General features: G+C 36.2%; 1 long non-coding RNA gene across 1 annotated transcript; it reads right to left on the bottom strand.

Annotated features, from left to right (window-relative positions):
• Positions 1-334: 334 nt before the first annotated feature.
• LOC134559952 (uncharacterized) lies at positions 335-10,341 on the bottom strand. The gene is made up of 3 exons (XR_010082644.1): positions 8,668-10,341; positions 4,582-6,292; positions 335-644 (listed from the first exon to the last, which is right to left on the bottom strand). It is a non-coding gene; the product is annotated as an uncharacterized LOC134559952 (long non-coding RNA).
• Positions 10,342-14,302: the final 3,961 nt, after the last annotated feature.

Genomic DNA, 14,302 nt, shown 5'->3' with positions numbered 1-14,302 from the left:
TGCTTTGCAAAAAGAAACTGCTAGAACTTTTTTCTTATTAAAAACAGTTTTCTGGAGTACCTTACAATGAAACACCTCTCCTAGCCACCTAATTATTCCAGCAACTGTAGAAATCAGAGACAGGTAGTGGCAAAATAACAGTTCTAAATTCTTCCCTAAAGGTTTCTTTTCTCTGCACCTCCCCAGCCTACTTGAGTTCGTGTTCGCCAAGCTGCTCAGAGGCATTCACCTGAGGATGCCAGAAAATTCTTCATTTTGGACTGGAACTGAGTGGAAAAAATCATTGTTCTTTTTGGTGAGATTTAATAATTCTCAAACCATTTTTCTCAAGGAAAAGATATTTATTAAGATAGCACTGAATCAGGGTGCATCTGGGGAATAAAAAAAGAAATAAAACTCCTTCTATCTCAACTGTTAATTCAGTAAAACAGGGGCACCTCCTGAAGCAGGCCAGCTGAATGCCAGTCCTTAGACAACGTTGTGAGCAGGTGCTTTTCCCAGTCCTGAGGGAATGACATAAACCTCTCCTTCATGCTGCTGAGGGACATCTACACTGCTGCTCTTGTGGTTTTCTTCAAGATTCCTAGTTAATATAATCCCAGAGGCACAGGTACAGCAGCACACAGCACAACATGGGCAAAAGGCTGTGAAACAGAAACATGAAGAAAGAAATTAAATATCCGAATATTACCCCAAATAGAGTTTTTTAGCTGTTATGGCCAAAGTGCTACTGAGCCTTAGGCTAAGTTGTTTAAAACTGTTAAGGAATGTCTTACACTCCACATCCTTAACATTCCTCAAAGCTCTTTTTCCTTTCTGTTCCACCCTGACTGGGTGCTGATCCAACAAGATTCACTGCTGATTTATTTGTTGGATGAAGCTGGCAAAACCATGTATGTCCAGTGGCTTGGTTCATCTTCTATGGCTCCTTCATTCCACGCCAAGGAGGAAGATTTTTTTATTCCCTGGCTGACATGTTGTCAGATTTGATTTCTTTGCTTTTTTTAGTTTAGATGATGCTAATTAGATGCACTCAGATCTCATGATTGTTATCTAAATTGCTCTCCAATATGTCATATTTTGCTGAGTATGATGCACTTTACACATGCAGAAAGAGCAGAGTGACAGGACTCACATTCATCTGTTATAACTGTTGGGAAGGCTGGATTTGGTAAACCAGCAGCTTAAGGTTTATATTAAATAAGATGCTTTTCTAAGCATTGTCTGTACACAGACTCAAAAACCTAACATGTGAGAGATAAATAAAATGCAAAAACAGTTCTCAGCAGAGCCAAGATGATAAGGTCACTGGATTTAAAAAAAAATTAAATCAATTATTTTTTTCCCAAGTGATCACTGAAAAACAGTACATGTCAAAGCATTTCATCAAATGAATAAACATAAGGAAAATACAGTTAAAAGAAGAGATGAGGGCCAGGACTCAAAGCTAACATTGACTCCTGGTTGTCACAAAAGCAGTCAGTGCTGATATAGGAGGGTGGAACTGCTAGAAGAGAGTTGAAAGCTAAGCTATATTTTCTGTGTGAGCACTGGTCTTGCAGCCTCTAGACTGTGAGTTTGAGGTTTTTTAGTGTCCTCTTTGTGATTTTTGAACCTTCTAAGGGCTATTTTACTTATTTCTACCTCTAACACATTATTTCTAAGGCTTGACCTCAAGCCAACAGCTAAATGTGTCTGTACACTCACAAACATGATGGCTCCTTATCTTAAATTTAACCTGAGGCACCAGAACAGCAGGCATGCATCTCCACAGTTAGACTGGCAAGGTTAGAGGTAGAGCCCATAACCATTTCACACACTGAGGAGGCAGAGTGGGAGATTTACCCACACCCCATTGACTCCAGCCTCACTTTGCACTTACCTAGGAGGCCCCACACAAGCATGCAACAGTACCAGAGATAGAGTTTAAAACTTGTGGTTGACAAAGACTTTTTTTCTTTTACATAATGGGAAACCAGACATGTCTTACATGCAAAGTGAATGCCAGAAGAAAATACTTTAAGACAACTGTGCTGAAAATTTCAGTCAAATATATTTTGGCAAACTAGATACACACTCTATACATTCTCTATGAACTTTCCCCTGCTGAAAAGAGGTCATGCCTTCCAGCTATTTCAGAAATGAAAATACCCCACACAGGTTATATTAAAACATGTGAAAGTATATAAAATATATGCACAGTCAAATGCAAAGTCTACAGTAAAATGTGGCATTGAGGTTGCTCAATCAACCACACAGGTCAGGAAATTCCAAAAGTTAATGGTCCATGGTCTTCTCTTGTATAACTCCACTGAAACTATTTTACATTCCAAAAACTCACTGACATAGAAACATATGAAGAATTTCCATTCATTTTAGTTTATTAATGTTTGTTACTTAATTCATGGTGGAGACTAGTAGAAGATTCTATCTGGACACATTAGCATTATGATAGAACTGAGTTAATTTCAATCTGGGTGTATAATCTTTGCATGAGAAACCTGAAGTCAAGACCAAGTGGTCCAAAGACCAATTAAATACTTAACAGCTCAGGAGTTAAGTTACTTTCCCATCTCTCTCTTACAGATTCCCAAGTGACCTTTGGTAAATCACCTAAACCTCCATGCAATACTAATTCATTCCCATATTAGAATATTTAATATAGAATAATTTCATTTCAGCTTGATCTACTTTATTTCCTTCTGCAGGGAAGAATCAAATAAGCCAATTTTGAAGCTGGAATCAGTTGTATCTTTTATTCATTAGAACATTTATTTTGAAATTGTATCAAAAGGAACATTTCTTTCCCACACTGTCATAACATAAGTAGCCCTTATAATGCTTTATGAAAATTCAAAACGTACTCACTAGTCATGGAAAACATTGACATGAAAGGACTTTTAGAGCGGCAAGACTGACTTAAATAGGATTAGAGCAGAAGTTTGAACATATGAAGAAAATTTAGACAATTATCTCATTGACTTTGCCATTGTCAGAATGTCACCTAGCACTTGTGTCATGTTAGCTCTCACTGCTACATTCTGCATTCTTCTGGAAGAAATGCGCATCACTTACCTGAAAATATTGAAAAATTTCATAGTCCCATTGATTTCTTTTCAGAAAATAAGATAAGAAGAAAGTCTTTCACTGGTAGTTAAGTTCCCACCACTCCGTTCTCTTACAGTTAGTCAAGGTTTGAGTGAGAAATACTTCATGGTTTTAAATTTTTCTTTAAATTTGAAATATATTTTAAAGTAATAATATTTATAATATGTTTTTATGTATTTTGAAAATACCTTTTTCCTTAACCTAGTTTCTTAGTGAAAAAGCAGATCAACTCTATTTAAGCAAGTCATTGTCTGAATTACTAAGAAATACTCCTCTAAAATTTCAAATTCCTAGTGTTTGTTTAAAGAAATTAGGCTGAAACACACTGGCAGCACTAAAACACTGTAAGCACTGTTGATTTATATCACAAATTGTCCTTGCATTTTTATTATGTTGATGTGTCTTATTGATTATATCATTTCATATATGGTATATCTTCAAATAATTGTTTACCTCTTTTAGAAGGTAAAATATACATGTGGACTTCTCCCAGTAAACTCTTATTTTTCTAAAATGCAGAATATACTTGCTGTATTTAAAGATCTCATGATACCTTTCATGTGTACTTACAGCTTCATTAAGTTGTATGGAAATATTATGAAATGGATGTATTTTCTACTAGGGATGGTTTCACAGGTGTTTAAAAATATGCCATCTGACTGTCCTCTAAAATATGGCAAAACTTTGATGTCATAATAACATTATATACTGAGATAGCCCAAATGCACATTGACATTCCTCTTTGGGAGGTATGTGAGATCTAGTTATAGATGCTCGGTTTTCCTTTTCTGAGTATATTTTGATTTAAGTGTAAACACAGAATTAAAAATTATGTAAAAGAAATTGAAATTTCTCAGCCTTGAAGTGTGAAGTTTTAGAGATGTTAGATTTCACATTCCATTTGTTCTCAAATATATATTTTTGTCTTTAGAATTGCCGACATATGGCTAAATAAATATAAAAAACATTTGCAAGGCTGTCATGTTAAAAAAAAATCTAGTTAACCTCTATATTGCATAAAAATCACTGGTGAAAAACTCTTTCTCCTGAGGTATCAATAAAATAGGACTGATTTGCCTGGAAATTTCATGTATGTTCTGAAATTCAGAAAAAAAATAAAGAATGAAAAGTGGTGCTCTGCAGATCCAAGTGCCCCAAGAAAATGCTACAAATCCAAAGAGTGCTACTGCATGCTACATTTTGTACACTAATATCTCATTTAGCAGACAAATATGAAGAAGCACATGTAGCCAGGAAACTTTCTAACAACAATACATGGGGGTGGGGAAAAGCACATGTTTTAAGTGAGGCCAGTACCTATTTGTGCTCAAAATTAAAAACTGTGCTCAAGACAATAAATGTTTATCACTAGCTAAATCAGCGTTGTAAGAGTTAAGCCCTTGCTCATCTGTAAAAAACTAGGCATAAGAATTATCATTATTAATAATCATCTATTGTAAAAGACAATTTTACCTTTATCTTTTCTATTTCTTGGTAGTTTGCTGCTGCTGCTTCTGCACAGGGTGACAGCCAGGATGGAACAAGAACTCCTGGCTCCCGAGCCCACAGCTGTCCACAAGTTCTCCCTCCACAAGCTGCAGTGAGCTGAGAAAAGGTTAAACTGCAAAGTCCCCCACACTGTTGGGAACAAGGACCAGAAGTTCAGAGATCTTCTTTCCCAGGAAAGGGATGGCCTGAGTGACAGAGATGTTAGTGGTCATTGTACGCTAACCTCAGTGAAATGCAGGGATGTAGGGTCCCTGGAAATTCCTTAAAACAGAGGGATATAATTGCTCATGTTATGTGTAAATCACAAATGAGAAAGCTCCAAATTGCCTGGAGACTGGAAAAGTGACAAGTGCTGGGCCATTCCTGGATTCAGCTATATCTGTGCTAGAGAAAATGTTTCAGCTTCCCAGATTTTCTCAGCTAAAACTACAATTAAAACAGAAGTGAAGATGCATAGTTACCAAGATGACATATATTTAGACCCCAAAACTGACTTCTTTTGAATTAAAAATTATTTCTGAGAAATAAAAAGTCCTAACTCTTATTTTAATTTAAAAAATAACAGTATTCAAAAATTATGACATTCTTTTAGTCTGACTTTTCATTTGATAATTTTTGTGTTTCCTTAATTATGCAGTACATGGCAGACTCTTGGATTTTCCCAAGAGGTTATGATACACCATCTCTTAGAAACAAATACTTTAATTGGGTACATAATTCTGGCTTTTACAAGGTGTCTAATCAGCTCCTAAGGCAGATGAATTCAGGTTTGTATCCCACATGTTTGAATAAAAATATGAATGTTTTAGTGAAGTGTATTTATAAAGGCCACTCCTGGCCTCAGGGGTTAACTTCCTTCTGCAATACCTCCTGATTTGAAATACCTTCTGCTGGAGCCTCTCTTGCTACCAAGCACAGGGAGTTTCAGACCAAAAAAAAGGCTAAATTAGCCATTGTGAACACCCCACTTCTAAACATGCAGGATTTTTTTTCATTAAGAGATCAAAGTGCAGGTAGAATATAAATTTTCATATGCTCACAGATGAATGTCTTCATGCTGTCTCCAAACCCTTCTGCAGCTTGTGCTTCTCTCACTAAGATCAGTACAAGTCCCCACAAAACCTATGTGTATCAGTAAGTTCTGGCTGGATCCAAACCCCAGCAAAACCAAGCTGTCTTGAAGCCTACAGGATTAACAAATACTACAAACTAAAGTGAACTATAGAAAATGAAATGCACAGTGTACAGATCCAGTGAGGGCTCCAGGAGATCACTCCCAGGTGTAGAGGGTGGACAGACTCACATCAGCTTCTCCTGATGTGATAGAAATGATCCAGCATTCACATTATGCAAATGTTCCATAGTGAGAGTTGTGTTCTCTGAAGCATGAATATAAAATAAAGAAGCTTTCAGTGGAAAATATGTATGCTTTCATCAGTATTTTCCATTTAAATGTTCTTGCATGCTAATCAGAGCCATCGTTTAGAATATAAACTCATGCTTCTCTTGGATCTCAGTTCATTAACTGCTGTGCAGAAAGGGCTATGGATTCCAGCAGAACTATCAGTCCAGAAATTGCTCCACATGGGAAAAACTCTGACTTTCTGTTTGGCTTCCAGAGAAATAAAGAGAGTTTTATAATGATGAGCATCTCAAAATTTGTGGGTGATGAAGTCTGAAAGAAAGACCAATATTTGTGTTAGCAGATAACCCTCTAGACTTACCCAGCCAGCCATCCAGCCTGCCCCAGTGGAGAGCAGCTCACATCAAATGAAGAGCAATTGATCTTAATAAAGGGAATAAACTTAGCCTAGGAATCATCCAAAGCAATATACAAATGCATTCTTGAGAGACAACAAGAATTTCTGTATGGACATAAACCACAACACACTCTGCCAGAAGTGTGACATCTCAGGATAGGAAGAGACATACGCAAGAGCCCAGACTCCATTTATGAAGTTCTAAAATGTAAAAGCCACAAATTCTTTTGTAACATTACAATTCCCTTATTTTTGTGATGTAAGCCAATATTATCTGCAGCAAAATTACGAAAAATCATCTTATCTCGTTCAACTTCTGTTGGATTTTCACACAATAAAGTCATCTCAGTCCATATATTTTGCAAATAACTGGATAAGGCACATTCCATTTTCTCTAGCGCATCAGTAGTGCCTAGAAGAGGAAAAATATATTTTTGGACCTTTTAGAAAGTTCATATGAGTAGAAGTATATATCATGCTGCCTTCTAATTTCTGTGAAAAGGATTAAGAAAAAAAGATTCTCCAGAAATGCCCAGAGATACAAGGCAATCTGGCAGTCTTATTCACAGGTTACCCATGGAGTAAAGGATAACATAAGTACAGTTTGTAGGTTCCAGATTTACAAAGCTGATGAAAAATTAGATCCTTTTATTTGCCTTTTCTGAAATGTAAAAGCAATAAATAGTAAAAGAAAAGATTTCAAGAACATTTTTGTTTGTTTGTTTCACATTATTAGTTAACACCAGATGTTAATTCTCTATATTTTGTTTTTAAAGACTGTGCAGTCCTAGGCTTATATGAGCTATGACTTCTGGCTAAGCTTGATTAACTTCCCAATTTCTATTATGTTCATTCCTGCTGTCATATTGAAATCCAGTTTTCAAGGGGATGCCAAGTCCTTGATGAAAACAGTCTTTTATTATAGCCTAACCAATGGATTAGAATTAGATTGGGCTCATATGGGAATAATCAATCACAGTTTACATTTAGGCCATTCAGCACATTTAATATGCACTTACACATACAATGTATAAAAAGATATATACTATTAAAAGCATTGTTTTGACACAATTGAAGAAAATGCAGATTCAAAGTATTCTAGGTCATTTGGACACGTCTTTCTTCCATTAATTTTAATGGAAGAGATGGACCAGGTTCATGCTTGGCTTTCAGTAAAACAATTTCACAAAAGTCAGTTGGACAATATTGATTCACTTTTGCTAAGAATAAGGGTGTAGATCTCCCAAAAGAGAAACACTTTGTGAAAATAAATTATACTGTGCCAGAAAAATTCAAAAGTATTCTCATTTGGCAAAGATATATTGATTAAAACCCCTGAGCTCCATCCTTTCTTTCAAATAGTTCATTCTTACTGATTTAACATGTATGAACACAAAATACTTCTGTTTCTTTAAACATTAAAAAAGTTTCATAAATAAAGGCTCCTAGATAATCAATTTGCTGGTTAACCTCTTAAAAGATTTCTGAGAATACTGGTGTCCTCAGAAAATACTACTGGACTTCCTTAGAAATGTGCTAGTTTTGGTAATATTTTGTTTCAGCAAAATATCAAAGCAAATATGGTTCAGTTACATCAAACCATGCCAACACTGTAAGAATGTTACATGACTTTTATATTTACCTTCTATTTAACACACTATAAAATACTCTATAGCATAAAATCAAGACAAAAAAATTCTTAACTAAGATACATTTTAATGCATTTTTTCATATACATAAATGTACTGAAGCATAAGATATTTTTTAAGATATGTAGTTCTTAACATGATTATTTGGAATTTATTTCAAATTATTTCACATTAAAGATTTACTAATTTAATTTAGATTTACTAACTACCTAGATAATTCATTTTACTGTACTACACAAACGTAACAAAAGTATTAATACATGTAAATATAATTTTATGAGATGATGCAAGCAATCGACAAGTCTGTGTTCTATTTACTTTCTGTAAACTTTTGTCTTCAGAGAAGATGATTTTAAATACAAGCAAACCTATGGTGAATCCAATCTAAATGGTAATATAATAATCCACTTTTTCACTTTTTTCTTTTTTTTTATCCTTAAATAACATTCTTCAAAAAAAATGTCTATTAAAACTTAAAAATAAAAACCAATCAGACTTTCTTGTCAGTAGAGTTCCTCAAATTACATGATTCTCTAAGAGTGAATTACAGGGATACAAGCCAATAAAATTTTTATAGTTCCTTCTTCACCATATCAGAAGCATGATGAGAAGGTTTCTGAGTAAAGGAGAAAAATACTTACTCTCTATTAGATCTGGGTTGTGGGAGACACTGAATTAGTCCTTCCATGATGTCATGTTGGCACAGTTCAATAAGAGAAACCACAAATAACTGTATATTAAAAATACTGTACAACTTAAAACCAGAAAAAAACCCTCCATTTGTCTGGAAAACCAGCCATGAGTTCCTCATTACCACTCTGTGCTCTCTGGTTCTTGGCTTTGTCTTTCAGACTCCCACCCAGTCAGGACTGTTTCAAGTCCAATATTGGCTTTTAGTTTCACTGAGGGACAATAGCATTTCCAGTGGAAGTTATTTTGAGCACCATTGAGTGTAGCTTTGCCAGACCTTTACTCAGCTCAGTTTTCTGTTTTTACACTTGTGAACTGGCTTTTGGATTAATATGTAAAGTGTCCCTGGTCATGTTACACTTTTAAGTCCATGATACTAATGTACACGTGTGATAACATATTAAGGATATGCTCTACCTGGTTTTTAACCTGCTGCAAGATTAAATTGCTATTCTTGTATACCTTGAATATTTTTTCCTGTCTACGAAGGTTAACTCAGAAAAATACACCAAAGATTTCAATGTCTTTGTACAATGGCATTGTGGTGGTTCTTTTTGAGTGCTAATGGCAAGATGTTGTTGTTTTCCAAAAAAAATTTGCATGCCAATACAGAATTATAGAACAAATAATTTCAAAATTAACCTTAAAAGGCCACCAGGCCCAATTCCTGCTGAAAATAGGGCCCACTGTAAATGCCTTCTACAGAACTGAGTCCTATTGAACAGCTTGCTACTCCTATTTAGCTCAGACCATTCTTACAAAATTATACAGGCCCTGGACACTGATGTTCTATTAGTAAATTCCCCTGTTCAGAAAGGATTCTTGTGAGCATGAAGGGTTCAGCATCAGTAAAAGGACCTAACAATAGCTGAAGTGGTCACCACCACGCCCCACATTTCAGTCTTTAGGAGTGGTCATACTCACATATTTGATATTTTATGGACTGTTAGAATCTACAGACATCTGAGTGTTGTGTTACAGGTTTCAAAAATGTTTAATGTGTGGTACTGTTGATTTGCTGGATTTTTTTAACAAATTTTGTTGCTGTGCTTCCAGCAACCATGGAGAGATAATCTTTCAGGAATATTGATTCTGATTATATGGAGCAAAGGCTGATTTCTTTATCAAATAAAAGTATAAATATAAAGCTGTGTGTAGGCTAATCTAGAGACAAGAAGTATTATTTAATTGGTTTGTGCTGATAGCTTGGTATTTTTTATTTTTAAATAAAACATCACAGCAGTTGTGACTTTTCATCTCTTTAGTGAAGTGGAAAGTATCACATGCTTTAAAAAACAGACTTTTTTACTTACAAATCTATGCAAGTAAGAATTTTCAGACAACACAGTAAGATATTCTGCCTCCTAATAGCAAGATGAAAAGCTTTGTAATTTGTAAAAAGGAGGGGGGAAGTGAAAAACAATACAAAACAAACCCAAAACTGCAGTGTGCCTCAAAAAGAGTTGTTTAGTTTATAGCTGCAATCCTTTTCTTTTCCCTTTCTCTGCTACACCAAAGCTGTATGTTCTGGTCATATGCAGGGATTGACTTCTTCAATGGCCAGAGCAATGTATTTCTCTCCTTCAGAGGACTTTTATTTTCTTTATTTTCCTCTACATTTTAAAGAAGACTGAAAAAAAAAAGGGCATTGAGAGGTGATGAATTTGGTATGGGAAAGACATCATAGAGCAAAGTTGCAGTATTAGGATACTGCTATAACACTCATTAATGTCATCTCATTTTAACTGCTTACCATATTCCATATGCACCCAGCCTTGCACCTTTTCCTGGGCTATCTGCTTTTAACACCTTGCTCCTTTCTGTGTGTACCTCCAGCACTCCCACTTTTTATCTCATCAGCCATGAACTCCTCACCTTTTCCTTCAACAGCCCACTCCTGCTAGCTCACAAGGACTAGCAAAATGTTGCCCACATCTTAATTTCACACACATTTTTATATTTCAAGCCCCTGACAGTGTCTAGGCAGCTAGAGGACTGAGACTGCAGCCACACATGCAACTCTGCATAGTCTTGCAGTTGCTTTGTGCTTCCTCTGGTTGCAATGGACTCAGCAGTTGTGTCTGTCTCGTCCTTAGAAAGAGTGAGTTGTATAATGAAGGATTTTCTTCCTTCTGAGTTTTTTCAGACCATGTAGTTCAGCTTGGTCAGTGAACATTTCTAGTGCAATAGCAACGTACACTCAAGGGGTAATAGAAAAATATTTGCTCACAAAAAGCTATCAAAAGTGATACATTTTGTTACCCTCTTTTTATAAAAATAAGGAAAAGTTTTTGAGACAATAAGACTCAGTTTGAACAGTTGCTAACAATTCAAAAATTGATAGGGCTGGTTTTTAACTGCTGACTTGCTCTGAATCAAAAATTACTGCTTTTTATCAACACTGTGATAAAGCCAGCCAATTTATAGGGTTGTCTAGCTTTTAATGGATTTATGTATGCAAATGCTCAAAAAATGAAAAATATTTGCAGAACTATTGTCTACAAAGCCCACAGTAAAACATTATGTCATGTATGGGAATGTGCAGTATACTCTGGTACTCGGTGATTGATTGCTTCCTTTTTAAATTATACTTGCTGAATTCTGAGGGACTTTCATTTGAGATATAACATTTCTTTTCTAGTCCTTAAATACATGCACATTCACACACAAAAAGACATTGAACCAGACAGATGTATTAACATTTGTTAGCAGGTCAAACTAAAACATTTTCAAGGACACAGTGTTCTCTTTGACCTGCTAACACTTAAGCAAGCTGCAACAGCCCTATATAAGTCAGATTGTAATATGCTTTACTTAACCTTTGTTAACTAACACATGAAGGAACAGCTTTTCCTTTTAGTGAGGACAAAGCATGGTATTTCAAAAGGGCTTATGTGTGTTGAGAGTATGGCTCCGTACACAATTAAATCCTACATTTGACTGCTGAACCCATTCTTTCCTCTTCCCACCGAAATCCACATGGAAACAACAGAATAGGAAAAAATTTGTAGAACTGAAAATACTTTGAACTGTTTTCCATACTAAAATCAAAAAATAAATACATTATTTTCCATTTGTACATGATGTTCCCTTGTAGAAAACATGAAACATCTAAAGGTACTTGTCAGGAACAATCCAAGGAAATGAAGGATTAGGTTCATGAATATGCTGCAAAATAAGATGCACTGGTTTTTCCTTTAATTTAATCACTGGTGCACATCCTATAACCTCTAGACTACAGTTCTTGCTTTTATTTCTGGGATTTGAGATCAGATTTTTGACAGTCCTCAGAAGAGCATGCCCTCACGAGAGTGCTGTGGACTACCCCAGGCTAGTTCCCAGAGTAGCTGGAGACCCAGGTAAACATCCTCATCACTGCTGGAATCTCTGAAGTGCTGACGGCAACTCCTCTCCTGATTCTTTTTCACAAATCATTTCAGCACAGGACAAACTTTTTAGCATCTTCTGTTTCAAGGAGTTCTACCCCACAAGAACAATATCATCTGTTTGGAGGAAAATACTTCATTCAGACACACTCTTTGCCTAACTCAGATCTTCCATCTGGATTCAGTGGCCCAGTCACGTTTTTAACTTCCTCTAAGCCTTCTGAGCCTCCTAAGCCTTTTCACTGTGGTCAGTGATTAGACTTGACCTTTGTATAGGAAACACAGAGTAAGGGAACGAAAGGGTCCTGCCAGACACAGTCTGTCCTTAACAAAAATATTCTGTCTCAGTAAACAGGCTGATTCCTTGCAGGTGGAGAGTATTATCATGGTGAGTCTAGCAAATTTTGGGGAACACCATAGATAAAAAGCTATTATCACTGAGGCCTGGTTCCCCTTGTCTGTAGGGTTATCTGGGGAATGTTCTTCCATCCCCTCACTGCAGTCACCCACCATATAGAATGAAAATGTGATTCTTAATTCAATTTCACAGTCTATCAGTTTTCCAAAACCCTCCCTTCTGACACAGGAAGGTAAATGTTTCCTCTCTGCATCCATGTGCCTGGGTGTAGAAAAAATTAGGTTTCCATAGGATATAATTGTGAAAGGTAAAATGAAGATTGGAGAGTTCAAATGATCTCACTTGAATGATCTAATCTCAGCAATCTACTTGAAGAAATTTGCAAGAAACAAAATCCGAAATTTCTTTTTAATTTCAAACATGGTTTATTGCAGGATTGTCAGTCCTGAATAGCTCATGGCACTGTGTAAGAGGAATACTGAAGATATAGCTGTCTTGGATCTTATCTTGGATCTTCAGATCTCATCTTGGACCATTCTGGGACCTCACACAAGTTTGCAGACTGGGACAATGATTTTAGAGATAACTGATACTACAACCTAGGCTAAGGTAAAAGCAATCCAGCCTTGTAGGCAAATTTAATTTTCACTGTCAGTACAATGGATTCTGCCAGGGAGGACCTCAGAGAAGCAGTGAGATTTCTGTTGGAAGCCTCTGAACAGAAACACTGGCATTTTAGGAGGCAGATGGGAGTAAGAGTCTAGGAGGAGATCCTGCAGTTTACAGGGTCTCAGGAAGCCACAGCCATGGCCTCTCTCTTTTCCCACTTCTCATTGCTTCCCTGTCATTTTCTGTCTATGTACAGTCAAACCACTGAAAAGATAATATCATTCCAATGGGGATCAGAATTGTGAAATAGTATGAAAAACCACCATCTTCTGTTTATTTTCTTTTCCATCATTAATCCCCAGGAGAGATACAGAACAAACTGACTCTGTGATGCAACCTGTCAGTGGCTTATAAGCAGGGCAAACAAGGAATAAGATGGAGTTAGAATTGCAAAAAAATAGAAGAGTTCTCAAGACCCTCCCTTGGAGGCCCTGGAAGATGTTAACATAAGGTCTCCTAGTGGCTAAGAGCAGTTCTGGAGACACAACAGCAAAAGTAAAATTTTAGAATAACAAAATCTGAGAGAACTTCTGTAACTCAGCATGTCCCCATTTTTAAAAGCACCAGTATGACAGGACCACTAAGTAAAGGCCTTCAGTTTTCTTATTTAAATAAACTAATTACAAAACACATCAATACCAGAGGGATACCTGCTGCATTACCCACAAGCAATATTTTTTCTAGAATACAGACATTGGGGAATACATGTTATTGTTCTGTGTGTGAAAATTCAGGTTCATGGAAGGCCTCAAACACTCTCCAATACAGCTATTGTTTCCTTCCTCAGAGTGTTCAGAGCAATGGTGAGTGCATGCAAGGAGGAGATTTCAATGTCTGAAATACAGTCTGTGCCCACAGAGTAAACAGTATCCTGGGTGTCTACTATTTTTCCTTCTCAATACCCTGGGCTTACTAAGGAAATAATTGAAATAAACTAAGCTAAACAAGGAAGACTGCCAGAAGAAAACAGGTCATCTAAAAATATAAAGAACTGTGGAATAGTCTTTACAAGTAAAGGCTGAAATCCCTGACAAATCTCTGATATTCAGCCAGAGTTTCCTGCCTTGGCTTTCAGCTGTTCTTCAACACATATGATGAGTTATCAAATAATGCTCAGGAAATTGCTCAATTTTTTGGTTAGAGCTCCTTACCAACCTATTATTGTCTGTTTCT

The sequence above is a fragment of the Prinia subflava genome, chromosome 1, assembly GCF_021018805.1.
Source record: "Prinia subflava isolate CZ2003 ecotype Zambia chromosome 1, Cam_Psub_1.2, whole genome shotgun sequence".
NCBI classification, from domain to species: domain Eukaryota; kingdom Metazoa; phylum Chordata; class Aves; order Passeriformes; family Cisticolidae; genus Prinia; species Prinia subflava.
This window is presented reverse-complemented; position numbering and strand designations above follow the sequence as displayed.